Here is an 8,509-nt window from a genome sequence, read left to right on the forward strand (position 1 = left end):
AAGACTTTCTTGGAGAGAAGTTACAAATTCGAGCCGGAAAAAATTTCGCCAGGAAGAATTTGCAATTAGGAAAACCATATGATTCTGGCACATGGTTGGATTTTTTGTCGACGATAATTTGAATAAACAAGTTCGTTAAATTTAAAAATTTGCAATTCCTTTTGTTTGAAATGCAACCGTGGACTCTAGCTGGCAGAAAAACTTGCAAATTTGCGTTCGTACAGAAAATTGCAAGTTTCTCTACATGAGAGAGAATTTGGGAGCATTTTTTCTTACTATCTGATATTTTGAGTGATAATGCTCGCTGGATTTTCGACGAACAAACCTATTGTCTTCCCTACAAGGCCTTTTCAGACTGACCGATTCTCAATACACTCAAATAGAAACCAATACACATAAAAAACGTCCCTTCAATTTTAAGGCAGTAAAACAACGAACGAGGCCAGATGTTTACAAGGGATGCAAAATCACGGTTACACAAAATATATGACCGGCAGATGTCTCGTAGGATTCCCAGAGAGTTTTGCTTTACATAGAAATTTGAGCTCTTTTATTTTCATTTTGACTCACTTCAGTGTTGGTTCCTTTAATTCAACTTGGCATTCGGTTTTTGGAATTTAAATAAGTTCTCAGCAAAAAAGTTTGTTAAAAAAATATATATGTGTACATAGTGCTTAAAAATATCAATTTTTCCCTTACCTTAAACCTTTGGGAGTGGGCAAAAATGATGTTTTGTAATTTAGGCAGAATTGATTATGCGCTATCTGGGAAGACAATATCTACATGTAATATTTATTCTGTTTGTTGGCACTATATCCAAACACAAACGCATCTTAAGTGTCTTAACAGTGAAACCATTTCTTATTTTCTTAGTTTGCGAATAAAACTTCACACTTAAAATTAAGACATTTATAACAAATATTTTATGAAGAAAATCCCTTCTTCGTATATAATAAAAATAAGCGAAATCGGCCCAATTTCATACAGCCCTGCCTGACATGAAAATTTTCTCCACGATAAGGCTAGTAGCCATTTCTAACAGATTTTGGGTCGCTAAGTCAAAAATGGAAACATATATACATATTTGAAATTTAAGAAAACAAGGCAAATAGCAAAATCGGCTAAAAACGGCTAACAAATCGGCTGCCGGCTAAATCGAAATTTCTCCGGCTGTTTGCTATTGCAACCGGCTAAATCTAGCCGGAAAACGGCGAAAATGGCAACACTGAATGTAATGCTTATAGGACCTCTTGTATGCCTGTAATTGTTTGTTTGTGTGAGGCTGATTGTAGGTAACTACTGCAGTTTCGGCTGAGGTTGTTTGCATGAACAAATAAACAAATGCGCTCATGCTAACTGGGCAGAAGTGGCCCCAAAGTGTTTAGTGCGATCGGGTGCCCGACGATGTGATTGTGTACTAGTATGTATATGCCATTTTTTGTGGAATAATGCGCTATCCTCCAGTCAGGATAATCGTATTTAATAGATCACTATTTTGCTTAAAACTCATTTAATGTTTTAATATAAACGAAGGTAGTAATGTACTTTAGCGGAAACTGCCCAAAACTTATCCAAAAAATAATCATCAGGAGGATTATCAATCGACGCGTTTTAGCGCCAATAACAATAATCCCAATGCGGAAATAAACTTTTTTAATTCAATCCAAAGCTATTTGCACATTTTAACGCAAAGGCTTCTTACGCAGAATGTTCAGCGCAAAAATACTTCCGTCCCTCTTCTCCGGCAACACAGAAAGGAGAATTATACTAAGTAACGGTTATAATCTCTAAGCGCGGTCGAAGGCCGACAAGGCAGAAAGGAACTGGACGTAGATGTGCGGGAACAGCTTCCTGCAAAATCCTGCGAATCGTAAAGTACTTGGAACAAGCTTAACTGTTTTGGATGAATTTGGGCAGGTTCCGCTAAAGTGCACTTTTACCTTAATGAATTCTATACAAAATTTAAGTCCACGCCGAAAGAAATTAGTGTGAAAGACATCACCATTTTATTGGCTATTTTACTAGGGGCTCCCTAGGGTTCTGGGAGATGGGGGTTGGCATCATTGGAAACGATACATAATGATCGGCCGTAATGGAAAGTTTTCCTGTTTTTTCTGTTCACCAATCTTAATTTTCTAATACAATTTTGCTATTGCGATTATAGATTCACTTTATTCCATGGACAGTAGAGCTGCACCTTTGAGTTGTTTGTGCTCTTCAATGGAATCATCTAGTGATTAACTAGCGCATCCGATGATGATGATGACGTTGATGATTTTAATTTTGTGTTAGAGGTGCACCAAAAAATAACAGAAAGTAATCTGCGTTTACTGGAAGCATGTTCCTTATTTGAAAGGGGAAAACCTAAACGAAAGGAGTTGTGTAAAAAAACTATTTAATTGCTACAATGCCCTTCTATATGGAAGAAGAGTTTCGTCAACATTTTAAAATTTCGAGAAGCTTGTACGAACGTTTGTGTAATAGATCTGTTGAAAGCAATATTTACAACAGTCTTCGCATCCGTCCAAGTTGCAGTTTTTTATTGTTCCCGGGCCATGAAGCATATAGCTACAGAGACCTCGCACATCGCTTGGATTTGTGGATTGGAACAGTAGGCCATATGATTCTCCCTGTAACAATGTTTATGAGTTCTTTATGCCCGGACACAATTGAAAGCCCTAGCAGGGAGCGAACGTTGGGGTCCAGCAGACACCTCAAGGAGAAATAGGGGTTTTCTCGAGCAGTCAAGCCCAACGCTGGCAGAACTCCACAAGCAAGTGCCTTCCTATTCTAGAGTAATAGGTAACATATGTATGTATTTCGACCTTCATATCTTAGTGGTACTTGCTTCCGTGAAAAACGCTATTGTGCTATAAATTTGAAAATATGATTAAATTAAAATTGCAGGTTGCATCGATGGAACCCACATTGTTATTGGTCCGCCAAAATATAAAGGCGATTACATCTTCAAGGCATTTGTGAGGAGAACGAAAAAGTCATTAGCATCATTCTGGGATATTCAGGTTCGTCACACGACAGCTGGGTATTTCAAAGTTCACCCATTTACGCCAAGTTTCCATTAACTTGCGGAGGTAGTAATTATAACCAGAGACGTGAACCAGATGAAAAATTTGGTCGGTTCGGTTTAGTGGTTCGAACCGTTTTTGCACTTTTGGATTGGTTCATCAAAGCGGTTTTTGGGGTTTCGGTTCGGTTCAACAGTTCGAAAAACAAAAAAATAACGCGCAAGTTTAAGGGCCGGTTGCTCAAAGCCTGATTGACACTAATCACCGATTAACATCGTTATCGACGTTTTCGGCTCCATGCAAATAACATGGTGTCGGTAACGTCGATAACGATGTTTAACCGGGGATTAGTGTCAACCAGGCTTTGAGCAACCGGCCCTAAGTGTCAAGTGCAACAACGCGCAAGGTTAAGGGTCAAGTGTCTGTCAAGCGAGATGGGTTGCCTTACATTTGATATTGCCACATGGTAATCAAACATGGTAGGTATTACCATGTTTAACAAAAAGAAAAAAGTGGGTACATTTATCTATTGAAAATTGGTTGAAACGAACCTTTAAAACTTTGCAGAAAGTGGTTCGGTTTTCGGTTCTGATCAAACATTTGTGGAAAATTTCGGTCCGGTTAATGGTTCAGTTAATTAATAGAAAAAAGCGGTTTTCCGGTTCAAAACCGGTTCGTTTCAAAACCGGTTCACGTCCCTGATTATAGCTCTTATGTTACATACTTTATACTATAACCACTTTACTTTTAGACTTTTATTTACTGGGCCACTCGGCATATCCTTCTTCTTTCCACTGCGTTACGCGGTACCGCGACCAGATCGAAAAAAAACATTTAATGTGAAGCTTAGCCGGCGCCGAGTAGCTATCGAGCACACCTCTTGCATTCTGAAGCAACGTTTCAGGCAGTTATATTACTGCAAGCTAAGGGTAATACAAAATGCTTGCTTTTATACGGGCATGTTGTGAGCTGCATAATATTGCTAATGAAGACGACATCAAATTTTACACGGAAACAGTTCTAGAGGCTATCCCACCATGCAAAATATGAGAAATAGGCAACAATCGTCAATGGCAACAAATTGGCGACTCACCGATTTATTGCTGTGGTGACAAATCGGCAACATCACTCCGTTCATGTCAATTTTGAATAAAAAAGTTCACAAAAATTCCGAAACTTATGAATATGCCGTCAATAGTATTGGCCAAAAGCATCTAAATTATGCCCAAGGACAAGATTGAAGAAATAGGAAGCCTCACAGCGAGAAAATTAATTATTTCCGATTGTAAGTTGCGATTTGGTATACAAAAAAATAAATGAAGTATTAAAAAGAATAAAATTATTCCAAATATCGCCTGAAGCGATAAGAAAAGGACTCATTCAGGTAATAAGAAAACGACTCGCCCAGGCGTGTTGCCTTCGGCGGACGTTTTAGAGCGACCGGTAATAGGAAATCGATTCGATGGCAATATTACCGGCAATAAATTTGTTTCCGAGGGCGACACGTTTTCTTATTGCCGGCAACACAAATTGTTTGGTGGGTATAGAACAGAGGTGGGCACTACCACAAACAAGCGTGTGCTAAAAGTGAGAATGTGTTAGTGTGTCCAATTCATTTTCATGCTATCGCGTTCTCATCGTTACGATCTCGCTGCTAAGTCTCTGCTCATGCCTGCTATAGAAGAAGATATCCAATATAGCAAACATGGCGAGGGGGAATGCCGTACGAGAAAGTAGATGTAATCACTTTAAATACATCGATCATATATGTATTCAAAAATGTTCTACAACTCTAAATCATTTTTATTGTTATTGTTTGGCTCCACGTTGAATATCCTATGACAGACAACGACCGTATCGTCAATTTTGCTGACTATGACGATATTCAGCCTAGGGGTATGTTACAAATTCATTTACGGATATATTTAAAAAAACTACCAAATCATTTATATACATACATACATACATACCCACCATGCAAAGCATGAGAAATAGGCAACAATCGTCAATGGCAACTAATTGGAGACTCACCGATTTATTGCTGTGGTAACAAATCGGCAACATCACTTCATTCATGTAAATTTTGAATAAAAAAAGTTCTAAAAAATTCCGAAACTTATGAATATGGCGTCAATAGTATTGGCCAAAAGCATCTAAATTATGCCCAAGGACAAGATTGAAAAAATAGGAAGCCTCACAGCGAGAAAATGAATTAATTCCGATTGTAAATTGCAATTTGGTATAAAAAAAAAAATAAATGAAGTAATAGAAAGAATAAAATTATTCCAAATATCGCCTGAAGCGATAAGAAAAGGACTCATTCAGGTAATAAGAAAACGACTCGCCCAGGCGAGTTGCCTTCGGCGGACGTTTTAGAGCGACCGCTAATTGGAAATCGATTCGATGGCAATATTACCGGCAATAAACTTGTTTCCGAGGGCAACACGTTTTCTTATTGCCGGCAACACAAATTGTTTGGTGGGTATGTACACATACTCATAAATACATTCCAAAAATCAACAGTAATTTTTAATGCCTTGAAACTTCTCATGAAAATTTTCTAAGAATTCTTAATAAAAAGTTTGAAACATTTTTTGAAGTTTGATTAATTGTTGTGAAGTTAGATCGAACATGTATTTTCAATGAAAATGATTAAAAATTAGTAGATGTAAGTATGTATACGTAAGTTGCAAATAATATCATCTTGAATTTTGCTACTATTTTATTGCCCGCAGCTGCATTTCAGTAAGTTAACCAAATTTTCGGTCAAATTGTTACGTGAAGAAAATTTTGTTAACATTTTTTTTAATATGTTAAATAATGTAAACGTTTGTGGCTAGTGGGAAAAGTTGTATATTATATTTTTAAAACCTGCCATTAGCGATTTTCACAAAAGGAACTTGTCTGAGACTTAACTGCCATCACTGATGTAAGTTTTGACTTTACAATTGAATAGTTAATTGTAACAAGTGATGCATACGGTCAGCATTAATATCAGTCCTTTTAAGAAAAATCCCTACATTCACAGTCTTCTAATTTTTATAATCGATGAGAAATAACTTAACGCCGCGGAATGAAACTACACAATTGTTTTTTGAAATTAAGGTTTCCAAAATCTCCATTTTCCGCTGTTTCGAGCTTCTTCCCTTGTGATTCTCTTTTCTTGATTTTTTGTCGTTTGAAGAAGAATCTCAATTGTTTTGATCTGAAAAGTTTTAGAAGATTCGGCAATATCCACGATTTTCGATATTAACTCCTTTTGAAAGTTTCGCTTTCGTCCTCTGGGGTTTTCTGCAAAGGAAACAAGAAATTTTTTCGATTAGCTAAGACAGCTCCAAAATAAAACAAGTAAGAAAGTCTAAGTTCGGGCGGAGCCGAACATTAAATACCCGGCGCAAGTATTAAATATATGTTTTTTCACCTTTCCGAAACCTTCCGCTAGATGGTAAGCCGGGGTGTAACAATTTGGAGTAAATTAAGGTCCTCCATTTTCGAAATATTGAAGTTTCAAGCATTTTTGAAATTTACCGTTATATGAAAAGCGGCCGTAATTTTAGTCCGATTTCAATAATTTTCAACGTTTTGCTTTTATGTGGCAAGCACAATAAAAATACTGAGTTTGGTACAAATTGGTAGAACGGTTACCGATATATATATATGTGATCATAAGTGGGCGGTGCCACGCCCATTTTCCAAAATTTTACCATAAGCGTATTTTTTGGTAAAGAATTGTTGCAAGCATCAATTTTGAATAAATAAGCTTCAATATTTACTGATTTATCGAAGATTTTGTATTTCTCTAAATTACCGTTATATGGGATGTGGGCGTGGTTATCGTCCGATTTTAAAAATTTTCGGTGATTTTGTATGCTGTACCAAGGCCAACAACTGTGCTAAGCTTGGAAGAAATTGGTGCAGCGGTTACCAAGATATACACATGTAACCATAAGTGGGCGTGGCTACGCCCATTTACCAAAAATTTATAATATTCTTATTTTTCGTCTAAAAATTATTGTAGATATCAATTTTGACTGAATTATCTTCAGTACTTAATAAAATATCTCTGTTTTCGTTTTTCTAAAAATTACCGTTATATAGGATGTGGGCGTGGTTATCGTCCGATGTTTTAAATTTTCGGCCATTTAGTATGCTGTACCAAGGCCAACAACTGTGCCAAGTTTGGAAGAAATTGGTGCAGCGGTTACCAAGATATACACATGTAACCATAAGTGGGCGTGGCTACGCCCATTTACTAAATATTTATAATATTCTTATTTTTCGTCTAAAAATTATTGTAAATATCAATTTTGAGTGAATTATCTTCAGTAGTTACTAAAATATCGCAGTTTTCGTATTTCTGGAAATTACCGTTATATGGGAAGTGGGCGTGGTTACAGTCCGATTTCGCCCATTTTCAATACCAAGCTACCTTGGGTTAAGGGAAACCTACGTACCAAATTTCGTTGAGATATCTCAATTTTTGCTCGAGTTATCGTGTACACGGGCGGACGGACAGACGGACAGACGGACGGACAGACAGACATGGCTTAATCGATTTCTTTTTTCACCCTGATCATTTATGTATACATTTGTCTATATCTATCTCGATTCGTTTTGGCTGTTACAAACAACCGTTATGTGAACAAAATTAATATACCCTTGTGCACAAGTGCGCTCGGGTATAAATATAATATCTATGTATAAATAACATTAAAAATTCTCGCAAATGTACGATTTAATTTAGAAAGGTCTACAAAGTTGCACACTTAAATATTTCCGAAATTTCTGATTATAAAGTTTTTATGAGACAGAAGAACGTCCAAGGAATATTGAATATCTAGGTACATATATTACAAGAAATGTGTGTTCATGGGCCTTATGAATAAAAACTTAGCAATTGCTTTTTCTTAAAATTTCTGACCCTTTAAATTTATTTGCAGAAATTGAGAAAAAGGTCTGAAATTTTAAGAAAAAGCAATTGCTTAGTTTTTATTCATAAGGCCCCATATTTACTTCGCCATTGGTGTATGTACATACCAAGGAAACTTGCGTTGGTTGTGGTGGAAATCTTTTGATTGAATATCTTCCACGCCAGTAGTGTTATCTTCACTTAACGAAAATTAATTAATTAATTCTCTTTCTTTCCCATAATAAATCGTGTAACTCCCTATTATGTGATGGCTAAATAACTTAACTAACTAACTTCCATTTGCCATTATAAATTCCATTTTAGATTAACTTTATGCTGTTAAGAAGCTAAGTAATTTTCTTTTTTCTCGAAATTCGCCTGCCAATGCTGAGCATGCGATCAAAATTGAAAGTCACTTGAAAGGAGAAATTTAAAGCAAGCTTCCCATTTAAGTAGTCAAATAAGTGTGTCTTAAAGATCAGTTATGCAAGACTTAGACTTGACTTGACTTGACTTGAAAACTGTACACATATCTTGCAAATGAGCAGCGCGTGTATGTAATTACCCAAAAAAA

Source organism: Rhagoletis pomonella, unplaced genomic scaffold (assembly GCF_013731165.1).
Source record: "Rhagoletis pomonella isolate Grant_MI unplaced genomic scaffold, Rhpom_1.0 Rhpom_scaffold_00006, whole genome shotgun sequence".
In the NCBI taxonomy this organism is placed as follows: Eukaryota; Metazoa; Arthropoda; class Insecta; order Diptera; family Tephritidae; genus Rhagoletis; species Rhagoletis pomonella.